The following is a 24,562-nucleotide window of genomic DNA, read 5'->3' on the forward strand; positions in this document are numbered from 1 at the left end:
CAAACAAGCTGCCAGTAAGTACCCTCCCCCCGCCAAACAAGCTGCCAGTAAGTACCCTCCCACACCAAACAAGCTGCCAGTAAGTACCCCTCCCCCCGCCAAACAAGCTGCCAGTAAGTACCCTCCCCCCGCCAAACAAGCTGCCAGTAAGTACCCTCCCCCCGCCAAACAAGCTGCCAGTAAGTACTCTCCACCCGCCAAACATGCTGCCAGTAAGTACCCTCCCCCGCCAAACAAGCTGCCAGTAAGTACCCTCCCCCCCGCCAAACAAGCTGCCAGTAAGTACCCTCCCCCCGCCAAACAAGCTGCCAGTAAGTACCCTCCCCCCGCCAAACAAGCTGCCAGTAAGTACCCTCCCCCCACCAAACAAGCTGCCAGTAAGTACCCTCCCCCCGCCAAACAAGCTGCCAGTAAGTACCCTCCCCCCACCAAACAAGCTGCCAGTAAGTACCCTCCCCCCCGCCAAACAAGCTGCCAGTAAGTACCCTCCCCCCACCAAACAAGCTGCCAGTAAGTACCCTCCCCCCGCCAAACAAGCTGCCAGTAAGTACCCTCCCCCCGCCAAACAAGCTACCAGTAAGTACCCTCCCCCCGCCAAACAAGCTGCCAGTAAGTACCCTCCCCCCGCCAAATAAGCTGCCAATAAGTACCCTCCCCCCGCCAAAAGAGCTGCCAGTAAGTACCCTCCCCCCCGCCAAACAAGCTGCCAGTAAGTACCCTCCCCCACCAAACAAGCTGCCAGTAAGTACCCTCCCCCCGCCAAACAAGCTGCTAGTAAGTACTCTCCCCCCACCAAACAAGCTGCCAGTAAGTACCCTCCCCCCGCCAAACAAGCTGCCAGTAAGTACCCTCCCCCGCCAAACAAGCTGCCAGTAAGTACCCTCCCCCGCCAAACAAGCAGCCAGTAAGTACCCTCCCCCGCCAAACAAGCTTCCAGTAAGTACCCTCCCCCGCCAAACAGTCTGCCAGTAAGTACCCCTCCCCCCGCCAAACAAGCTGCCAGTAAGTACCCTCCCCCACCATACAAGCTGCCAGTAAGTACCCTCCCCCCGCCAAACAAGCTGCCAGCAAGTACCCTCCCCCGCCAAACAAGCTGCCAGTAAGTACCCTCCCCCGCCAAACAGTCTGCCAGTAAGTACCCCTCCCCCCGCCAAACAAGCTGCCAGTAAGTACCCTCCCCCACCAAACAAGCTGCCAGTAAGTACCCTCCACCACCAAACAAGCTGCCAGTAAGTACCCTCACCCCGCCAAACAAGCTGCCAGTAAGTACCCTCCCCCGCCAAACAAGCTGCCAGTAAGTACCCTCCCCCCACCAAACAAGCTGCCAGTAAGTACCCTCCCCCCGCCAAACAAGCTGCCAGTAAGTACCCTCAACCACCAAACAAGCTGCCAGTAAGTAGCCTCCCCCGCCAAACAAGCGGCCAGTAAGTACCCTCCCCCGCCAAACAAGCTGCCAGTAAGTACCCTCCCCCCGCCAAACAAGCTGCCAGTAAGTACCCCTCCCCCGCCAAACAAGCTGCCAGTAAGTACCCTCCCCCGCCAAACAAGCTGCCAGTAAGTAGCCTCCCCCGCCAAACAAGCTGCCAGTAAGTACCCTCCCCCCGCCAAACAAGCTGCCAGTAAGTACCCTCCCCCGCCAAACACGCTGCCAGTAAGTACCCTCCCCCCCGCCAAACAAGCTGCCAGTAATTACCCTCCCCCGCCAAACAAGCTGCCAGTAAGTACCCTCCCCCGCCAAACAAGCTGCCAGTAAGTACCCTCCCCCCGCAAAACAAGCAGCCGGTAAGTACCCTCCCCCCGCCAAACAAGCTGCCAGTAAGTACCCTCCCCCCGCCAAACAAGCTGCCAGTAAGTACCCTCCCCCGCCAAACAAGCTGCCAGTAAGTACCCTCCCCCCGCCAAACAAGCTGCCAGTAAGTACCCTCCCCCCGCCAAACAAGCTACCAGTAAGTACCCTCCCCCGCCAAACAAGCTGCCAGTAAGTAGCCTCCCCCGCCAAACAAGCTGCCAGTAAGTACCCTCCCCCCGCCAAACAAGCTGCCAGTAAGTACCCTCCCCCGCCAAACAAGCTGCCAGTAAGTACCCTCCCCCCGCCAAACAAGCTGCCAGTAAGTACCCTCCCCGCCAAACAAGCTGCCAGTAAGTAGCCTCCCCCGCCAAACAAGCTGCCAGTAAGTAGCCTCCCCCGCCAAACAAGCTGCCAGTAAGTAGCCTCCCCCGCCAAACAAGCTGCCAGTAAGTACCCTCCCCCACCAAACAAGCTGCCAGTAAGTAGCCTCCCCCGCCAAACAAGCTGCCAGTAAGTACCCTCCCCCCGCCAAACAAGCTGCCAGTAAGTACCCTCCCCCCGCCAAACAAGCTGCCAGTAAGTACCCTCCCCCCGACAAACAAGCTGCCAGTAAGTACCCTCCCCCCACCAAACAAGCTGCCAGTAAGTACCCTCCCCCCACCAAACAAGCTGCCAGTAAGTACCCTCCCCCCACCAAACAAGCTGCCAGTAAGTAGCCTCCCCCGCCAAACAAGCTGCCAGTAAGTACCCTCCCCCGCCAAACAAGCTGCCAGTAAGTACCCTCCCCCCACCAAACAAGCTGCCAGTAAGTACCCTCCCCCCGCCAAACAAGCTGCCAGTAAGTACCCTCCCCCCGCCAAACAAGCTACCAGTAAGTACCCCCCCCCCCGCCAAACAAGCTGCCAGTAAGTACCCTCCCCGCCAAATAAGCTGCCAATAAGAACCCTCCCCCCGCCAAAAGAGCTGCCAGTAAGTACCCTCCCCCCACCAAACAAGCTGCCAGTAAGTACCCTCCCCCACCAAACAAGCTGCCAGTAAGTACCCTCCCCCACCAAACAAGCTGCCAGTAAGTACCCTCCCCCCGCCAAACAAGCTGCCAGTAAGTACCCTCAACCACCAAACAAGCTGCCAGTAAGTAGCCTCCCCGCCAAACAAGCTGCCAGTAAGTACCCCTCCCCCGCCAAACAAGTGGCCAGTAAGTACCCTCCCCCCGCCAAACAAGCTGCCAGTAAGTACCCTCCCCCGCCAAACAAGCTGCCAGTAAGTACCCTCCCCCGCCAAACAAGCTGCCAGTAAGTACCCTCCCCCCGCCAAACAAGCTGCCAGTAAGTACCCTCCCCCCGCCAAACAAGCTGCCAGTAAGTAGCCTCCCCCGCCAAACAAGCTGCCAGTAAGTACCCTCCCCCCGCCAAACAAGCTGCCAGTAAGTACCCTCCCCCGCCAAACACGCTGCCAGTAAGTACCCTCCCCCCCGCCAAACAAGCTGCCAGTAATTACCCTCCCCCGCCAAACAAGCTGCCAGTAAGTACCCTCCCCCGCCAAACAAGCTGCCAGTAAGTACCCTCCCCCCGCAAAACAAGCAGCCGGTAAGAACCCTCCCCCCGCCAAACAAGCTGCCAGTAAGTACCCCCCCCCCCGCCAAACAAGCTGCCAGTAAGTACCCTCCCCCGCCAAACAAGCTGCCAGTAAGTACCCTCCCCCCGCCAAACAAGCTGCCAGTAAGTACCCTGCCCCCGCCAAACAAGCTGCCAGTAAGTACCCTCCCCCACCAAACAAGCTGCCAGTAAGTAGCCTCCCCCGCCAAACAAGCTGCCAGTAAGTACCCTCCCCCGCCAAACAAGCTGCCAGTAAGTACCCTCCCCCGCCAAACAAGCTGCCAGTAAGTACCCTCCCCCCGCCAAACAAGCTGCCAGTAAGTACCCTCCCCCCGCCAAACAAGCTGCCAGTAAGTAACCTCCCCCCGCCAAACAAGCTGCTAGTAAGTACCCTCCCCCGCCAAACAAGCTGCCAGTAAGTACCCTCCCACCCGCCAAACAAGCTGCCAGTAAGTACCCTCCCCCTGCCAAACAAGCTGCCAGTAAGTACCCTCCCCCCGCCAAACAAGCTGCCAGTAAGTACCCTCCCCCCGCCAAACAAGCTGCCAGTAAGTACCCTCCCCCGCCAAACAAGCTGCCAGTACGTATCCTCCCCCCGCCAAACAAGCTGCCAGTAAGTACCCTCCCCCCGCCAAACAAGCTGCCAGTAAGTACCCTCCCCCCGCCAAACAAGCTGCCAGTAAGTACCCTCCCCCCGCCAAACAAGCTGCCAGTAAGTACCCTCCCCCCGCCAAACAAGCTGCCAGTAAGTACCCTCCCCCGCCAACCAAGCTGCCAGTAAGTACCCTCCCCCCGCAAACAAGCTGCCAGTAAGTACCCTCCCCCCGCCAAACAAGCAACCAGTAAGTACCCTCCCCCCGCCAAACAAGCTGCCAGTAAGTACCCTCCCCCCGCCAAACAAGCTGCCAGAAAGTACCCTCCCCCGCCAAACAAGCTGCTAGTAAGTACCCTCCCCCCGCCAAACAAGCTGCCAGTAAGTACCCTCCCCCGCCAAACAAGCTGCCAGTAAGTACCCTCCCCCCGCCAAACAAGCTGCCAGTTATTTTCCCCTCCCCCCGCCAAACAAGCTGCCAGTAAGTACCCTCCCCCCGCCAAACAAGCTGCCAGTAAGTACTCTCCCCCCGCCAAACAAGCTGCCAGAAAGTACCCTCCCCCCGCCAAACAAGCTGCCAGTAAGTACCCTCCCCCGCCAAACAAGCTGCCAGTAAGTACCCCTCCCCCCGCCAAACAAGCTGCCAGTAAGTACCCTCCCCCGCCAAACAAGCTGCCAGTAAGTACCCTCCCCTCGCCAAACAAGCTGCCAGTAAGTACCCTCCCCCCGCCAAACAAGCTGCCAGTAAGTACCCTCCCCCCCGCCAAACAAGCTGCCAGTAAGTACCCTCCCCCGCCAAACAAGCTGCCAGTAAGTACCCTCCCCCCGCCAAACAAGCTGCCAGTTATTTTCCCCTCCCCCCGCCAAACAAGCTGCCAGTAAGTACCCTCCCCCGCCAAACAAGCTGCCAGTAAGTACCCCTCCCCCCGCCAAACAAGCTGCCAGTAAGTACCCTCCCCCGCCAAACAAGCTGCCAGTAAGTACCCTCCCCTCGCCAAACAAGCTGCCAGTAAGTACCCTCCCCCCGCCAAACAAGCTGCCAGTAAGTACCCTCCCCCGCCAAACAAGCTGCCAGTAAGTACCCTCCCCTCGCCAAACAAGCTGCCAGTAAGTACCCTCCCCCCGCCAAACAAGCTGCCAGTAAGTACCCTCCCCCCCGCCAAACAAGCTGCCAGTAAGTACCCTCCCCCGCCAAACAAGCTGCCAGTAAGTACCCTCCCCGCCAAACAAGCTGCCAGTAAGTACCCTCCCCCGCCAAACAAGCTGCCAGTAAGTACCCTCCTCCCCCGCCAAACAAGCTGCCAGTAAGTACCCTCCCTCCGCCAAACAAGCAACCAGTAAGTACCCTCCCCCCGCCAAACAAGCTGCCAGTAAGTACCCTCCCCCCGCAAAACAAGCTGCCAATAAGTACCCTCCCCCCGCCAAACAAGCTGCCAGTAAGTACCCTCCCCCCGCCAAACAAGCTGCCAGTAAGTACCCTCCCCCCGCCAAACAAGCTGCCAGTAAGTACCCTCCCCCCTGCCAAACAAGCTGCCAGTAAGTACCCTCCCCCCGCCAAACAAGCTGCCAGTAAGTACCCTCCCCCGCCAAACAAGCTGCCAGTAAGTACCCTCCCCCCGCCAAACAAGCTGCCAGTAAGTACCCTCCCCCCGCCAAACAAGCTGCCAGTAAGTACCCTCCCCCCGCCAAACAAGCTGCCAGTAAGTACCCTCCCCCCGCCAAACAAGCAGCCAGTAAGTACCCTCCCCCGCCAAACAAGCTGCCAGTAAGTACCCTCCCCCCGCCAAACAAGCTGCCAGTAAGTACCCTCCCCCCGCCAAACAAGCTGCCAGTAAGTACCCTCCCTCCGCCAAACAAGCAACCAGTAAGTACCCTCCCCCCGCCAAACAAGCTGCCAGTAAGTACCCTCCCCCCGCAAAACAAGCTGCCAATAAGTACCCTCCCCCCGCCAAACAAGCTGCCAGTAAGTACCCTCCCCCCGCCAAACAAGCTGCCAGTAAGTACCCTCCCCCCGCCAAACAAGCTGCCAGTAAGTACCCTCCCCCCTGCCAAACAAGCTGCCAGTAAGTACCCTCCCCCCGCCAAACAAGCTGCCAGTAAGTACCCTCCCCCGCCAAACAAGCTGCCAGTAAGTACCCTCCCCCCGCCAAACAAGCTGCCAGTAAGTACCCTCCCCCCGCCAAACAAGCTGCCAGTAAGTACCCTCCCCCCGCCAAACAAGCTGCCAGTAAGTACCCTCCCCCCGCCAAACAAGCAGCCAGTAAGTACCCTCCCCCGCCAAACAAGCTGCCAGTAAGTACCCTCCCCCCGCCAAACAAGCTGCCAGTAAGTACCCTCCCCCCGCCAAACAAGCTGCCAGTAAGTACCCTCCCCCGCCAAACAAGCTGCCAGTAAGTACCCTCCCCGCCAAACAAGCTGCCAGTATGTACCCCTCCCCCCGCCAAACAAGCAACCAGTAAGTACCCTCCCCCCGCCAAACAAGCTGCCAGTAAGTACCCTCCCCCGCCAAACAAGCTGCCAGTAAGTACCCTCCCCCACCAAACAAGCTGCCAGTAAGTACCCTCCCCCCGCCAAACAAGCTGCCAGTAAGTACCCTCCCCCGCCAAACAAGCTGCCAGTAAGTACCCTCCCCCCGCCAAACAAGCTGCCAGTAGGTACCCTCCCTCGCCAAACAAGATGCCAGTAAGTACCCCCCCGCCAAACAAGCTGCCAGTAAGTACCCTCCCCCCGCCAAACAAGCTGCCAGTAAGTACCCTCCCCCGCCAAACAAGCTGCCAGTTATTTTCCCCTCCCCCCGCCAAACAAGCTGCCAGTAAGTACCCTCCCCCGCCAAACAAGCTGCCAGTAAGTACCCTCCCCCCGCCAAACAAGCTGCCAGTAAGTACCCTCCCCCCGCCAAACAAGCTGCCAGTAAGTACCCTCCCCCCGCCAAACAAGCTGCCAGTAAGTACCCTCCCCCCGCCAAACAAGCTGCCAGTAAGTACCCTCCCCCCGCCAAACAAGCTGCCAGTAAGTACCCTCCCCCACCAAACAAGCAACCAGTAAGTACCCTCCCCCCGCCAAACAAGCTGCCAGTAAGTACCCTCCCCCACCAAACAAGCAACCAGTAAGTACCCTCCCCCGCCAAACAAGCTGCCAGTAAGTACCCTCCCCCCGCCAAACAAGCTGCCAGTAAGTACCCTCCCCCCGCCAAACAAGCTGCCAGTAAGTACCCTCCCCCACCAAACAAGCTGCCAGTAAGTACCCTCCCCCCGCCAAACAAGCTGCCAGTAAGTACCCTCCCCCCGCCAAACAAGCTGCCAGTAAGTACCCTCCCCCCGCCAAACAAGCTGCCAGTAAGTACCCTCCCCCCGCCAAACAAGCAGCCAGTAAGTACCCTCCCCCGCCAAACAAGCTGCCAGTAAGTACCCTCCCCCGCCAAACAAGCTGCCAGTTATTTTCCCCTCCCCCCGCCAAACAAGCTGCCAGTAAGTACCCTCCCCCGCCAAACAAGCTGCCAGTAAGTACCCTCCTCCCCCGCCAAACAAGCTGCCAGTAAGTACCCTCCCCCCGCCAAACAATCTGCCAGTAAGTACCCTCCCCCCTCGCCAAACAAGCTGCCAGTAAGTACCCTCCCCCACCAAACAAGCTGCCAGTAAGTACCCCCCCCCGCCAAACAAGCTGCCAGTAAGTACCCTCCCCCGCCAAACAAGCTGCCAGTAAGTACCCTCCCCTGCCAAACAAGCTGCCAGTAAGTACCATCCCCCCGCCAAACAAGCTGCCAGTAAGTACCCTCCCCCCACCAAACAAGCTGCCAGTAAGTACCCTCCTCCCCCGCCAAACAAGCTGCCAGTAAGTACCCTCCCCCCGCCAAACAATCTGCCAGTAAGTACCCTCCCCACCGCCAAACAAGCTGCCAGTAAGTACCCTCCCCCACCAAACAAGCTGCCAGTAAGTACCCTCCCCCCGCCAAACAAGCTGCCAGTAAGTACCCTCCCCCGCCAAACAAGCTGCCAGTAAGTACCCTCCCCCGCCAAACAAGCTGCCAGTAAGTACCCTCCCCCCGCCAAACAAGCTGCCAGTAAGTACCCTCCCCCGCCAAACAAGCTGCCAGTAAGTACCCTCCCCCACCAAACAAGCTGCCAGTAAGTACCCTCCCCCGCCAAACAAGCTGCCAGTAAGTACCCCTCCCCCCGCCAAACAAGCTGCCAGTAAGTACCCTCCCCCCGCCAAACAAGCTGCCAGTAAGTACCCTCCCCCCGCCAAACAAGCTGCCAGTAAGTACCCTCCCCCGCCAAACAAGCTGCCAGTAAGTACCCTCCCCCCACCAAACAAGCTGCCAGTAAGTACCCTCCCCCCGCCAAACAAGCTGCCAGTAAGTACCCTCCCCCCGCCAAACAAGCTGCCAGTAAGTACCCTCCCCCGCCAAACAAGCTGCCAGTAAGTACCCTCCCCCCGCCAAACAAGCTGCCAGTAAGTACCCTCCCCGCCAACCAAGCTGCCAGTAAGTACCCTCCCTCCCGACAAACAAGCTTCCAGCAAGTACCCTCCCCCGCCAAACAAGCTGCCAGTAAGTACCCTCCCCCCCGACAAACAAGCAACCAGTAAGTACCCTCCCCCCGCCAAACAAGCTGCCAGTAAGTACCCTCCCCCGCCAAACAAGCTTCCAGTAAGTACCCTCCTCCCGCCAAACAAGCTGCCAGTAAGTACCCTCCCCCCGCCAAACAAGCTTCCAGTAAGTACCCTCCCCCCGCCAAACAAGCTGCCAGTAAGTACCCTCCCCCCGCCAAACAAGCTGCCAGTAAGTACCCTCCCCCCGCCAAACAAGCTGCCAGTAAGTACCCTCCCCCCGCCAAACAAGCTGCCAGTAAGTACCCTCCCCCCACCAAACAAGCTGCCAGTAAGTACCCTCCCCCCGCCAAACAAGCTGCCAGTAAGTACCCTCCCCCGCCAAACAAGCTTCCAGTAAGTACCCTCCCCCGCCAAACAAGCTGCCAGTAAGTACCCTCCCCCGCCAAACAAGCAACCAGTAAGTACCCTCCCCCCACCAAACAAGCTTCCATTAAGTACCCTCCCCGCCAAACAAGCTGCCAGTAAGTACCCTCCCCCCCCACCAAACAAGCTGCCAGTAAGTACCCTCCCCCGCCAAACAAGCAACCAGTAAGTACCCTCCCCCCCGCCAAACAAGCTGCCAGTAAGTACCCTCCCCGCCCGCCAAACAAGCTGCCAGTCAGTACCCTCACCCCGCCAAACAAGCTGCCAGTAAGTACCCTCCCCCGCCAAACAAGCTGCCAGTAAGTACCCTCCCCCGCCAAACAAGCAACCAGTAAGTACCCTCCCCCCACCAAACAAGCTGCCATTAAGTACCCTCCCCCGCCAAACAAGCTGCCAGTAAGTACCCTCCCCCCCCCACCAAACAAGCTGCCAGTAAGTACCCTCCCCCGCCAAACAAGCAACCAGTAAGTACCCTCCCCCCCGCCAAACAAGCTGCCAGTAAGTACCCTCCCCGCCCGCCAAACAAGCTGCCAGTAAGTACCCTCCCCCACCAAACAAGCTGCCAGTAAGTACCCTCCCCCGCCAAACAAGCTGCCAGTAAGTACCCCTCCCCCCGCCAAACAAGCTGCCAGTAAGTACCCTCCCCCCGCCAAACAAGCTGCCAGTAAGTACCCTCCCCCCGCCAAACAAGCTGCCAGTAAGTACCCTCCCCCGCCAAACAAGCTGCCAGTAAGTACCCTCCCCCCACCAAACAAGCTGCCAGTAAGTACCCTCCCCCCGCCAAACAAGCTGCCAGTAAGTACCCTCCCCCCGCCAAACAAGCTGCCAGTAAGTACCCTCCCCCGCCAAACAAGCTGCCAGTAAGTACCCTCCCCCCGCCAAACAAGCTGCCAGTAAGTACCCTCCCCGCCAACCAAGCTGTCAGTAAGTACCCTCCCTCCCGACAAACAAGCTTCCAGTAAGTTCCCTCCCCCGCCAAACAAGCTGCCAGTAAGTACCCTCCCCCCCGACAAACAAGCAACCAGTAAGTACCCTCCCCCCGCCAAACAAGCTGCCAGTAAGTACCCTCCCCCGCCAAACAAGCTTCCAGTAAGTACCCTCCTCCCGCCAAACAAGCTGCCAGTAAGTACCCTCCCCCCGCCAAACAAGCTTCCAGTAAGTACCCTCCCCCCGCCAAACAAGCTGCCAGTAAGTACCCTCCCCCCGCCAAACAAGCTGCCAGTAAGTACCCTCCCCCCGCCAAACAAGCTGCCAGTAAGTACCCTCCCCCCGCCAAACAAGCTGCCAGTAAGTACCCTCCCCCCACCAAACAAGCTGCCAGTAAGTACCCTCCCCCCGCCAAACAAGCTGCCAGTAAGTACCCTCCCCCGCCAAACAAGCTTCCAGTAAGTACCCTCCCCCGACAAACAAGCTGCCAGTAAGTACCCTCCCCCGCCAAACAAGCAACCAGTAAGTACCCTCCCCCCACCAAACAAGCTTCCATTAAGTACCCTCCCCGCCAAACAAGCTGCCAGTAAGTACCCTCCCCCCCCACCAAACAAGCTGCCAGTAAGTACCCTCCCCCGCCAAACAAGCAACCAGTAAGTACCCTCCCCCCCGCAAACAAGCTGCCAGTAAGTACCCTCCCCGCCCGCCAAACAAGCTGCCAGTCAGTACCCTCACCCCGCCAAACAAGCTGCCAGTAAGTACCCTCCCCCGCCAAACAAGCTGCCAGTAAGTACCCTCCCCCCCCACCAAACAAGCTGCCAGTAAGTACCCTCCCCTGCCAAACAAGCAACCAGTAAGTACCCTCCCCCCCGCCAAACAAGCTGCCAGTAAGTACCCTCCCCGCCCGCCAAACAAGCTGCCAGTCAGTACCCTCACCCCGCCAAACAAGCTGCCAGTAAGTACCCTCCCCCCGCCAAACAAGCTGCCAGTAAGTACCCTCCCCCCGCCAAACAAGTTGCCAGTAAGTACCCTCCCCCGACAAACAATCTGTCAGTAAGTACCCTCCCCCCGCCAAACAAGCTGCCAGTAAGTACCCTCCCCCGCCAAACAAGCTGCCAGTAAGTACCCTCCCCCGCCAAACAAGCTGCCAGTAAGTACCATCCCCCCGCCAAACAAGCTGCCAGTAAGTACCCTCCCCCCGTCAAACAAGCTGCCAGTAAGTACCCTCCCCCGCCAAACAAGCTGCCAGTAAGTACCCTCCCACGCCAAACAAGCAACCAGTAAGTACCCTCCCCCGCCAAACAAGCTGCCAGTAAGTACCCTCCCCCGCCAAACAAGCTGCCAGTAAGTACCCTCCCCCCGCCAAACAAGCTGCCAGTAAGTACCCTCCCCCCGCCAAACAAGCTGCCAGTAAGTACCCTCCCCCCGCCAAACAAGCTGCCAGTAAGTACCCTCCCCCCGCCAAACAAGCTGCCAGTAAGTACCCTCCCCCACCAAACAAGCTGCCAGTAAGTACCCTCCCCCGCCAAACAAGCTGCCAGTAAGTACCCCTCCCCCCGCTAAACAAGCTGCCAGTAAGTACCCTCCCCCGCCAAACAAGCTGCCAGTAAGTACCCTCCCCCGCCAAACAAGCTGCCAGTAAGTACCCTCCCCCCGCCAAACAAGCTGCCAGTAAGTACCCTCCCCCCGCCAAACAAGCTGCCAGTAAGTACCCTCCCACGCCAAACAAGCAACCAGTAAGTACCCTCCCCCGCCAAACAAGCTGCCAGTAAGTACCCTCCCCCGCCAAACAAGCTGCCAGTAAGTACCCTCCCCCCCGCCAAACAAGCTGCCAGTAAGTACCCTCCCCCCGCCAAACAAGCTGCCAGTAAGTACCCTCCCCCCGCCAAACAAGCTGCCAGTAAGTACCCTCCCCCCGCCAAACAAGCTGCCAGTAAGTACCCTCCCCCACCAAACAAGCTGCCAGTAAGTACCCTCCCCGCCAAACAAGCTGCCAGTAAGTACCCCTCCCCCCGCTAAACAAGCTGCCAGTAAGTACCCTCCCCCGCCAAACAAGCTGCCAGTAAGTACCCTCCCCCCGCCAAACAAGCTGCCAGTAAGTACCCTCCCCCGCCAAACAAGCTGCCAGTAAGTACCCTTCCCCACCAAACAAGCTGCCAGTAAGTACCCTCCCCTGCCAAACAAGCTGCCAGGTTGTACCCTCCCCCCGCCAAACAAGCTGCCAGTAAGTACCCTCCCGCCGCCAAACAAGCTGCCAGTAAGTACCCTCCTCCCCCGCCAAACAAGCTGCCAGTAAGTACCCTCCCCCCGCCAAACAAGCTGCCAGTAAGTACCCCCCCCGCCAAACAAGCTGCCAGTAAGTACCCTCCCCCGCCAAACAAGCTGCCAGTAAGTACCCTCCCCCGCCAACAAGCTGCCAGGAAGTACCCTCCCCCCCGCCAAACAAGCTGCCAGTAAGTACCCCTCCTCCCCGCCAAACAAGGTGCCAGTAAGTACCCTCCCCCCGCCAAACAAGCTGCCAGTAAGTACCCTCCCCCCGCCAAACAAGCTGCCAGTAAGTACCCTCCCCCCGCCAAACAAGCTGCCAGTAAGTACCCTCCCCCCGCCAAACAAGCTGCCAGTAAGTACCCTCCCCCGCCAAACAAGCTGCCAGTAAGTACCCTCCCCCCGCCAAACAAGCTGCCAGTAAGTACCCCCCCCTGCCAAACAAGTTGCCAGTAAGTACCTTCACCCCACCAAACAAGCTGCCAGTAAGTACCCTCCCCCCGCCAAACAAGCTGCCAGTAAGTACCCTCCCCCGCCAAACAAGCTGCCAGTAAGTACCCTCCCCCGCCAACCAAGCTGCCAGTAAGTACCCTCCCCCGCCAAACAAGCTGCCAGTAAGTACCCTCCCCCCGCCAAACAAGCTGCCAGTAAGTACCCTCCCCCACCAAACAAGCTGCCAGTAAGTACCCTACCCCCCGCCAAACAAGCTGCCAGTAAGCACACTCCCCCCCGCCAAACAAGCTGCCAGTAAGTACCCTCCCCCGCCAAACATGCTGCCAGTAAGTACCCTCCCCTCGCCAAACAAGCTGCCAGTAAGTACCCTCCCCCGCCAAACAAGCTGCCAGTAAGTACCCTCCCCCGCCAAACAAGCTGCCAGTAAGTACCCTCCCCCGCCAAACAAGCTGCCAGTAAGTACCCTCCCCCACCAAACAAGCTGCCAGTAAGTACCCTCCCCCGCCAAACAAGCTGCCAGTAAGTACCCTCCCCCCGCCAAACAAGCTGCCAGTAAGTACCCTCCCCCCGTCAAACAAGCTGCCAGTAAGTACCCTCCCCCGCCAAACAAGCTGCCAGTAAGTCCCTCCCCCGCCAAACAAGCAACCAGTAAGTACCCTCCCCCGCCAAACAAGCTGCCAGTAAGTACCCTCCCCCGCCAAACAAGCTGCCAGTAAGTACCCTCCCCCCGCCAAACAAGCTGCCAGTAAGTACCCTCCCCCGCCAAACAAGCTGCCAGTAAGTAGCCTCCCCCCGCCAAACAAGCTGCCAGTAAGTACCCTCCCCCCGCCAAACAAGCTGCCAGTAAGTACCCTCCCCCACCAAACAAGCTGCCAGTAAGTACCCTCCCCCGCCAAACAAGCTGCCAGTAAGTACCCCTCCCCCCGCCAAACAAGCTGCCAGTAAGTACCCTCCCCCGCCAAACAAGCTGCCAGTAAGTACCCTCCCCCCGCCAAACAAGCTGCCAGTAAGTACCCTCCCCCGCCAAACAAGCTGCCAGTAAGTACCCTCCCCCCACCAAACAAGCTGCCAGTAAGTACCCTCCCCCCGCCAAACAAGCTGCCAGTAAGTACCCTCCCCCCGCCAAACAAGCTGCCAGTAAGTACCCTCCCCCGCCAAACAAGCTGCCAGTAAGTACCCTCCCCCCGCCAAACAAGCTGCCAGTAAGTACCCTCCCCGCCAACCAAGCTGCCAGTAAGTACCCTCCCTCCCGACAAACAAGCTTCCAGTAAGTACCCTCCCCCGCCAAACAAGCTGCCAGTAAGTACCCTCCCCCCCGACAAACAAGCAACCAGTAAGTACCCTCCCCCCACCAAACAAGCTGCCAGTAAGTACCCTCCCCCGCCAAACAAGCTTCCAGTAAGTACCCTCCTCCCGCCAAACAAGCTGCCAGTAAGTACCCTCCCCCCGCCAAACAAGCTTCCAGTAAGTACCCTCCCCCCGCCAAACAAGCTGCCAGTAAGTACCCTCCCCCCGCCAAACAAGCTGCCAGTAAGTACCCTCCCCCCGCCAAACAAGCTGCCAGTAAGTACCCTCCCCCCGCCAAACAAGCTGCCAGTAAGTACCCTCCCCCCACCAAACAAGCTGCCAGTAAGTACCCTCCCCCCGCCAAACAAGCTGCCAGTAAGTACCCTCCCCCGCCAAACAAGCTTCCAGTAAGTACCCTCCCCCGCCAAACAAGCTGCCAGTAAGTACCCTCCCCCGCCAAACAAGCAACCAGTAAGTACCCTCCCCCCACCAAACAAGCTTCCATTAAGTACCCTCCCCCGCCAAACAAGCTGCCAGTAAGTACCCTCCCCCCCCACCAAACAAGCTGCCAGTAAGTACCCTCCCCCGCCAAACAAGCAACCAGTAAGTACCCTCCCCCCCGCCAAACAAGCTGCCAGTAAGTACCCTCCCCGCCCGCCAAACAAGCTGCCAGTCAGTACCGTCACCCCGCCAAACAAGCTGCCAGTAAGTACCCTCCCCCGCCAAACAAGCTGCCAGTAAGTACCCTCCCCCGACAAACAAGCAACCAGTAAGTACCCTCCCCCCACCAAACAAGCTGCCATTAAGTACCCTCCCCCGCCAAACAAGCTGCCAGTAAGTACCCTCCCCCCACCAAACAAGCTGCCAGTAAGTACCCTCCCCCGCCAAACAAGCAACCAGTAAGTACCCTCCCCCCCGCCAAACAAGCTGCCAGTTAGTACCCTCCCCGCCCGCCAAACAAGCTGCCAGTCAGTACCCTCACCCCGCCAAACAAGCTGCCAGTAAGTACCCTCCCCCCGCCAAACAAGCTGCCAGTAAGTACCCTCCCCCCGCCAAACAAGCTGCCAGTAAGTACCCTCCCCCGCCAAACAATCTGTCAGTAAGTACCCTCCCCCCGCCAAACAAGCTGCCAGTAAGTACCCTCCCCCGCCAAACAAGCTGCCAGTAAGTACCCTCCCCCGCCAAACAAGCTGCCAGTAAGTACCCTCCCCCCGCCAAACAAGCTGCCAGTAAGTACCCTCCCCCCGTCAAACAAGCTGCCAGTAAGTACCCTCCCCCGCCAAACAATCTGCCAGTAAGTACCCTCCCACGCCAAACAAGCAACCAGTAAGTACCCTCCCCCGCCAAACAAGCTGCCAGTAAGTACCCTCCCCTGCCAAACAAGCTGCCAGTAAGTACCCTCCCCCCCGCCAAACAAGCTGCCAGTAAGTACCCTCCCCCCGCCAAACAAGCTGCCAGTAAGTACCCTCCCCCGCCAAACAAGCTGCCAGTAAGTACCCTCCCCCCGCCAAACAAGCTGCCAGTAAGTACCCTCCCCCACCAAACAAGCTGCCAGTAAGTACCCTCCCCCGCCAAACAAGCTGCCAGTAAGTACCCCTCCCCCCGCTAAACAAGCTGCCAGTAAGTACCCTCCCCCGCCAAACAAGCTGCCAGTAAGTACCCTCCCCCCGCCAAACAAGCTGCCAGTAAGTACCCTCCCCCGCCAAACAAGCTGCCAGTAAGTACCCCCCCCCCGCCAAACAAGCTGCCAGTAAGTACCCTTCCCCGCCAAACAAGCTGCCAGTAAGTACCCTCCCCTGCCAAACAAGCTGCCAGGTTGTACCCTCCCCCCGCCAAACAAGCTGCCAGTAAGTACCCTCCCGCCGCCAAACAAGCTGCCAGTAAGTACCCTCCTCCCCCGCCAAACAAGCTGCCAGTAAGTACCCTCCCCCCGCCAAACAAGCTGCCAGTAAGTACCCCCCCGCCAAACAAGCTGCCAGTAAGTACCCTCCCCCGCCAAACAAGGTGCCAGTAAGTACCCTCCCCCGCCAACAAGCTGCCAGGAAGTACCCTCCCCCCCCCCAAACAAGCTGCCAGTAAGTACCCCTCCTCCCCGCCAAACAAGGTGCCAGTAAGTACCCTCCCCCCGCCAAACAAGCTGCCAGTAAGTACCCTCCCCCCGCCAAACAAGCTGCCAGTAAGTACCCTCCCCCGCCAAACAAGCTGCCAGTAAGTACCCTCCCCCCGCCAAACAAGCTGCCAGTAAGTACCCTCCCCCGCCAAACAAGCTGCCAGTAAGTACCCTCCCCCCTCCAAACAAGCTGCCAGTAAGTACCCCCCCCGCCAAACAAGTTGCCAGTAAGTACCCTCACCCCACCAAACAAGCTGCCAGTAAGTACCCTCCCCCCGCCAAACAAGCTGCCAGTAAGTACCCTCCCCCGCCAAACAAGCTGCCAGTAAGTACCCTCCCCCGCCAAACAAGCTGCCAGTAAGTACCCTCCCCCGCCAAACAAGCTGCCAGTAAGTACCCTCCCCCCACCAAACAAGCTGCCAGTAAGTACCCTCCCCCACCAAACAAGCTGCCAGTAAGTACCCTACCCCCCGCCAAACAAGCTGCCAGTAAGTACACTCCCCCCGCCAAACAAGCTGCCAGTAAGTACCCTCCCCCGCCAAACATGCTGCCAGTAAGTACCCTCCCCCCGCCAAACAAGCTGCCAGTAAGTACCCTCCCCCGCCAAACAAGCTGCCAGTAAGTACCCTCCCCGCCAAACAAGCTGCCAGTAAGTACCCTCCCCCGCCAAACAAGCTGCCAGTAAGTACCCTCCCCCACCAAACAAGCTGCCAGTAAGTACCCTCCCCCGCCAAACAAGCTGCCAGTAAGTACCCTCCCCCCGCCAAACAAGCTGCCAGTAAGTACCCTCCCCCCGTCAAACAAGCTGCCAGTAAGTACCCTCCCCCGCCAAACAAGCTGCCAGTAAGTACCCTCCCCCGCCAAACAAGCAACCAGTAAGTACCCTCCCCCGCCAAACAAGCTGCCAGTAAGTACCCTCCCCCGCCAAACAAGCTGCCAGTAAGTAGCCTCCCCCCGCCAAACAAGCTGCCAGTAAGTAGCCTCCCCCCGCCAAACAAGCTGCCAGTAAATACCCTCCCCCGCCAAACAAGCTGCCAGTAAGTACCCTCCCCCGCCAAAAAAGCTGCCAGTAAGTACCCTCCCCCCGCCAAACAAGCTGCCAGTAAGTACCCTCCCCCTGCCAAACAAGCTGCCAGTAAGTACCCTCCCCCACCAAACAAGCTGCCAGTAAGTACCCTCCCCCGCCAAACAAGCTGCCAGTAAGTACCCCTCCCCCCGCCAAACAAGCTGCCAGTAAGTACCCTCCCCCCGCCAAACAAGCTGCCAGTAAGTACCCTCCCCCCGCCAAATAAGCTGCCAGTAAGTACCCTCCCCCGCCAAACAAGCTGCCAGTAAGTACCCTCCCCCCACCAAACAAGCTGCCAGTAAGTACCCTCCCCCCGCCAAACAAGCTGCCAGTAAGTACCCTCCCCCCGCCAAACAAGCTGCCAGTAAGTACCCTCCCCCGCCAAACAAGCTGCCAGTAAGTACCCTCCCCCCGCCAAACAAGCTGCCAGTAAGTACCCTCCCCGCCAACCAAGCTGCCAGTAAGTACCCTCCCTCCCGACAAACAAGCTTCCAGTAAGTACCCTCCCCCGCCAAACAAGCTGCCAGTAAGTACCCTCCCCCCCGACAAACAAGCAACCAGTAAGTACCCTCCCCCCGCCAAACAAGCTGCCAGTAAGTACCCTCCCCCGCCAAACAAGCTTCCAGTAAGTACCCTCCTCCCGCCAAACAAGCTGCCAGTAAGTACCCTCCCCCCGCCAAACAAGCTTCCAGTAAGTACCCTCCCCCCCGCCAAACAAGCTGCCAGTAAGTACCCTCCCCCCGCCAAACAAGCTGCCAGTAAGTACCCTCCCCCCGCCAAACAAGCTGCCAGTAAGTACCCTCCCCCCGCCAAACAAGCTGCCAGTAAGTACCCTCCCCCCACCAAACAAACTGCCAGTAAGTACCCTCCCCCCGCCAAACAAGCTGCCAGTAAGTACCCTCCCCCGCCAAACAAGCTTCCAGTAAGTACCCTCCCCCGCCAAACAAGCTGCCAGTAAGTACCCTCCCCCGCCAAACAAGCAACCAGTAAGTACCCTCCCCCCACCAAACAAGCTGCCATTAAGTACCCTCCCCCGCCAAACAAGCTGCCAGTAAGTACCCTCCCCCCCCACCAAACAAGCTGCCAGTAAGTACCCTCCCCCGCCAAACAAGCAACCAGTAAGTACCCTCCCCCCCGCCAAACAAGCTGCCAGTAAGTATCCTCCCCGCCCGCCAAACAAGCTGCCAGTCAGTACCCTCACCCCGCCAAACAAGCTGCCAGTAAGTATCCTCCCCCCGCCAAACACGCTGCCAGTAAGTACCCTCCCCCGCCAAACAAGCTGCCAGTAAGTACCCTCCCCCGCCAAACAAGCAACCAGTAAGTACCCTCCCCCCACCAAACAAGCTGCCATTAAGTACCCTCCCCCGCCAAACAAGCTGCCAGTAAGTACCCTCCCCCCCCACCAAACAAGCTGCCAGTAAGTACCCTCCCCCGCCAAACAAGCAACCAGTAAGTACCCTCCCCCCCGCCAAACAAGCTGCCAGTAAGTACCCTCCCCGCCCGCCAAACAAGCTGCCAGTCAGTACCCTCACCCCGCCAAACAAGCTGCCAGTAAGTACCCTCCCCCCGCCAAACAAGCTGCCAGTAAGTACCCTCCCCCCGCCAAACAAGCTGCCAGTAAGTACCCTCCCCCCGCCAAACAATCTGTCAGTAAGTACCCTCCCCCCGCCAAACAAGCTGCCAGTAAGTACCCTCCCCCGCCAAACAAGCTGCCAGTAGGTACCCTCCCCCACCCCCCGTTCTACAAGTTGTCTGAACCCCCTCAGCACAAGCCGCTGGGGTGGGGGCCTGATTGCCCTATCCGAGGCCAGTGGGTGTCACTCTCCGTGTAACAGCCTCACAGATAGGACTCGTCTCCCGCTCTCTCGTCTCTCGTCTCCATTCCTCCCTCTGTCTTTCCCAGCGGTGATGGAGAAACTCATCTGTGTGCAATGTGTCACAGCACCACCTCCACCCCCGAACAGAACCTCCACCCCCCCAACAGAACCTCCACCCCCGAACAGAACCTCCACCCCCGAACAGAACCTCCACCCCCCAAACAGAACCTCCATCCATCGAAAAGAACCTCCATCCCCCCGAACAGAACCTCCACCCCCCAACAGAACCTCCACCCCCAACAGAATCTCCACCCCCCAACAGAACCTCCACCCCCCCAACAGAACCTCCACCCCCCCGAACAGAACATTTCCCCCCCCCCCGAACAGAACCTCCACCCCCCGAACAGAACCTCCATCCCCCCGAACAGAACCTCCATCCCCCCGAATAGAACCTCTACCCCGACCAACAGAACCTCTACCTCGACCAACAGAACCTCTACCCCGCCCAACAGAACCTCTACCCCGCCACCCAGAACCTCTACCCCGCCCAACAGAACCTCTACCCCGCCCAACAGAACCTCCACCCCCCCAAACAGAACCTCCACCCCCCCAAACAGAACCTCCATCCCCCAAACAGAACCTCCATCCATCGAAAAGAACCTCCATCCCCCCGAACAGAACCTCCATCCCCCCGAACAGAACCTCCATCCCCCCGAACAGAACCTCCATCCCCCCGAACAGAACCTCCATCCCCCCGAACAGAACCTCCATCCCCCTGAACAGAACCTCCATCCCCCGAACAGAACCTCCACTCCCGAAGAGAACATCCACTCCCCCGAACAGAACCTCCATCCCCCCAAACAGAGAACCTCCATCCCCCCAAACAGAACCTCCACCCCCCTGGACAGAACCTCCACCCCCCGAACAGAACCTCCATCCCCCCGACAAGAACCTCCATCCCCCTGAACAGAACCTCCATCCCCCAAACAGAACCTCCATCCCCCCGAACAGAACCTCCACACCCCGAACAGAACCTCCATCCCCCCAAACAGAACCTCCACCCCCGAACAGAATCTCCATCCCCCCGAACAGAACCTCCACCCCCGAACAGAATCTAAATCCCCCCGAACAGAACCTCGATCCCCCCCGAACAGAACCTCCACCCCCCCCCAACAGAACCTCCATCCATCGAAAAGAACCTCCATCCCCCCGAACAGAACCTCCACCCCCCAACAGAACCTCCACCCCCAACAGAATCTCCACCCCTCAACAGAACCTCCACCCCCCCAACAGAACCTCCACCCCCCCGAACAGAACATTTCCCCCCCCCCGAACAGAACCTCCACCCCCCGAACAGAACCTCCATCCCCCCGAACAGAACCTCCATCCCCCCGAATAGAACCTCTACCCCGACCAACAGAACCTCTACCTCGACCAACAGAACCTCTACCCCGCCCAACAGAACCTCTACCCCGCCACCCAGAACCTCTACCCCGCCCAACAGAACCTCTACCCCGCCCAACAGAACCTCTACCCCCCCCAAACAGAACCTCCATCCCCCCAAACAGAACCTCCATCCCCCAAACAGAACCTCCATCCATCGAAAAGAACCTCCATCCCCCCGAACAGAACCTCCATCCCCCCGAACAGAACCTCCATCCCCCCGAACAGAACCTCCATCCCCCCGAACAGAACCTCCATCCCCCCGAACAGAACCTCCATCCCCCCGAACAGAACCTCCATCCCCCTGAACAGAACCTCCATCCCCCGAACAGAACCTCCACTCCCGAAGAGAACATCCACTCCCCCGAACAGAACCTCCATCCCCCCAAACAGAGAACCTCCATCCCCCCAAACAGAACCTCCACCCCCCTGGACAGAACCTCCACCCCCCGAACAGAACCTCCATCCCCCCGACAAGAACCTCCATCCCCCTGAACAGAACCTCCATCCCCCAAACAGAACCTCCATCCCCCCGAACAGAACCTCCACACCCCGAACAGAACCTCCATCCTCCCAAACAGAACCTCCACCCCCGAACAGAATCTCCATCCCCCCGAACAGAACCTCCACCCCCCGAACAGAATCTAAATCCCCCCCAACAGAACCTCCACCCCGCAACAGAAGCAGAAGACTCTATATGTCTTATCCCAAATGCAGGCTAGAAACATAGAAATCTCTGCATACAAATGAAAGGAAAATAATAATAGATATAAAATAATATGTTCCGTTACCAGAACAATGAACATTTTGTTAACCAAACCGGGCGTTTGTTGCTGTAAATAGGAGCCACGTGGGGTGCATGCAGAGTTAGGTTACCTAGAGCAGAGGGGGCGCCTTCATCACGAAGAGGATCTGTAGGGGTCTCCACCTGGGCAGCTGAAAAAGTCGTGTCACATATAGAAATATATAATATACGTACGTACTTCAATATTACCTGTGAACAGGAGACAAGCTCAGCAATCATGTACCAACTCCACAGAGACTGTAATCGGAGTCACATCCAAAACACATCTTCCAATTCTCTTTCATCAAACCCAACCCTATCCGCAGGTCCCACACTACCAATATTATACTGTGCCTGTGTATTTCCCCCTCTGTCACCATGTCACGGTTACACCCTATCCGCAGGTCCCACACTACCAATATTATACTGTGCCCTGTGTATTTCCCCCTCTGTCACCATGTCACGGTTACACCCTATCCGCAGGTCCCACACTACCAATATTATACTGTGCCCTGTGTATTTCCCCCTCTGTCACCATGTCACGGTTACACCCTATCCGCAGGTCCCACACTACCAATATTATACTGTGCCCTGTGTATTTCCCCCTCTGTCACCATGTCACGGTTACTCCCTATCCGCAGGTCCCACACTACCAATATTATACTGTGCCCTGTGTATTTCCCCTCTGTCACCATGTCACGGTTACACCCTATCCGCAGGTCCCACACTACCAATATTATACTGTGCCTGTGTATTTCCCCCTCTGTCACCATGTCACGGTTACACCCTATCCGCAGGTCCCACACTACCAATATTATACTGTGCCCTGTGTATTTCCCCCTCTGTCACCATGTCACGGTTACACCCTATCCGCAGGTCCCACACTACCAATATTATACTGTGCCTGTGTATTTCCCCCTCTGTCACCATGTCACGGTTACACCCTATCCGCAGGTCCCACACTACCAATATTATACTGTGCCTGTGTATTTCCCCCTCTGTCACCATGTCACGGTTACTCCCTATCCGCAGGTCCCACACTACCAATATTATACTGTGCCCTGTGTATTTCCCCCTCTGTCACCATGTCACGGTTACTCCCTATCCGCAGGTCCCACACTACCAATATTATACTGTGCCCTGTGTATTTCCCCCTCTGTCACCATGTCACGGTTACACCCTATCCGCAGGTCCCACACTACCAATATTATACTGTGCCTGTGTATTTCCCCCTCTGTCACCATGTCACGGTTACACCCTATCCGCAGGTCCCACACTACCAATATTATACTGTGCCTGTGTATTTCCCCCTCTGTCACCATGTCACGGTTACACCCTATCCGCAGGTCCCACACTACCAATATTATACTGTGCCTGTGTATTTCCCCCTCTGTCACCATGTCACGGTTACACCCTATCCGCAGGTCCCACACTACCAATATTATACTGTGCCTGTGTATTTCCCCCTCTGTCACCATGTCACGGTTACACCCTATCCGCAGGTCCCACACTACCAATATTATACTGTGCCTGTGTATATTTCTCCCTCTGTCACCATGTCACGGTTACACCCTATCCGCAGGTCCCACACTACCAATATTATACTGTGTCCTGTGTATTTCCCCCTCTGTCACCATGTCACGGTTACACCCTATCCGCAGGTCCCACACTACCAATATTATACTGTGCCCTGTGTATTTCCCCCTCTGTCACCATGTCACGGTTACACCCTATCCGCAGGTCCCACACTACCAATATTATACTGTGTCCTGTGTATTTCCCCCTCTGTCACCATGTCACGGTTACACCCTATCCGCAGGTCCCACACTACCAATATTATACTGTGCCCTGTGTATTTCCCCCTCTGTCACCATGTCACGGTTACACCCTATCCGCAGGTCCCACACTACCAATATTATACTGTGCCCTGTGTATTTCCCCCTCTGTCACCATGTCACGGTTACACCCTATCCGCAGGTCCCACACTACCAATATTATACTGTGCCTGTGTATTTCCCCCTCTGTCACCATGTCACGGTTACTCCCTATCCGCAGGTCCCACACTACCAATATTATACTGTGCCCTGTGTATTTCCCCCTCTGTCACCATGTCACGGTTACACCCTATCCGCAGGTCCCACACTACCAATATTATACTGTGCCCTGTGTATTTCCCCTCTGTCACCATGTCACGGTTACACCCTATCCGCAGGTCCCACACTACCAATATTATACTGTGCCTGTGTATTTCCCCCTCTGTCACCATGTCACGGTTACTCCCTATCCGCAGGTCCCACACTACCAATATTATACTGTGCCCTGTGTATTTCCCCTCTGTCACCATGTCACGGTTACACCCTATCCGCAGGTCCACACTACCAATATTATACTGTGCCCTGTGTATTTCCCCCTCTGTCACCATGTCACGGTTACACACTATCCGCAGGTCCCACACTACCAATATTATACTGTGCCCTGTGTATTTCCCCCTCTGTCACCATGTCACGGTTACACCCTATCCGCAGGTCCCACACTACCAATATTATACTGTGCCCTGTGTATTTCCCCCTCTGTCACCATGTCACGGTTACTCCCTATCCGCAGGTCCCACACTACCAATATTATACTGTGTCCTGTGTATTTCCCCTCTGTCACCATGTCACGGTTACACCCTATCCGCAGGTCCCACACTACCAATATTATACTGTGCCCTGTGTATTTCCCCTCTGTCACCATGTCACGGTTACACCCTATCCGCAGGTCCCACACTACCAATATTATACTGTGCCTGTGTATTTCCCCCTCTGTCACCATGTCACGGTTACACCCTATCCGCAGGTCCCACACTACCAATATTATACTGTGCCCTGTGTATTTCCCCCTCTGTCACCATGTCACGGTTACACCCTATCCGCAGGTCCCACACTACCAATATTATACTGTGCCTGTGTATTTCCCCCTCTGTCACCATGTCACGGTTACACCCTATCCGCAGGTCCCACACTACCAATATTATACTGTGCCCTGTGTATTTCCCCCTCTGTCACCATGTCACGGTTACACCCTATCCGCAGGTCCCACACTACCAATATTATACTGTGCCCTGTGTATTTCCCCCTCTGTCACCATGTCACGGTTACACCCTATCCGCAGGTCCCACACTACCAATATTATACTGTGCCTGTGTATTTCCCCCTCTGTCACCATGTCACGGTTACTCCCTATCCGCAGGTCCCACACTACCAATATTATACTGTGCCCTGTGTATTTCCCCCTCTGTCACCATGTCACGGTTACACCCTATCCGCAGGTCCCACACTACCAATATTATACTGTGCCTGTGTATCTCCCCTCTGTCACCATGTCACGGTTACTCCCTATCCGCAGGTCCCACACTACCAATATTATACTGTGCCTGTGTATTTCCCCCTCTGTCACCATGTCACGGTTACTCCCTATC

At 57.7% G+C, this 24,562-nt stretch overlaps 1 long non-coding RNA gene across 1 annotated transcript in view; it reads right to left on the reverse strand.

The window, feature by feature from the left end:
* LOC142473262 (uncharacterized) overlaps positions 1–21,256 on the reverse strand; it is a 62,564-nt gene extending 41,308 nt beyond the window's left edge. Inside the window, exon 1 of the long non-coding RNA XR_012790015.1 lies at positions 21,195–21,256. This is a non-coding gene — a long non-coding RNA (uncharacterized LOC142473262). The remainder of the gene's footprint in view (positions 1–21,194) is intronic.
* Positions 21,257–24,562: the final 3,306 nt, after the last annotated feature.

The sequence above is a fragment of the Ascaphus truei genome (assembly GCF_040206685.1).
Source record: "Ascaphus truei isolate aAscTru1 chromosome 2 unlocalized genomic scaffold, aAscTru1.hap1 SUPER_2_unloc_2, whole genome shotgun sequence".
NCBI lineage: Eukaryota > Metazoa > Chordata > Amphibia > Anura > Ascaphidae > Ascaphus > Ascaphus truei.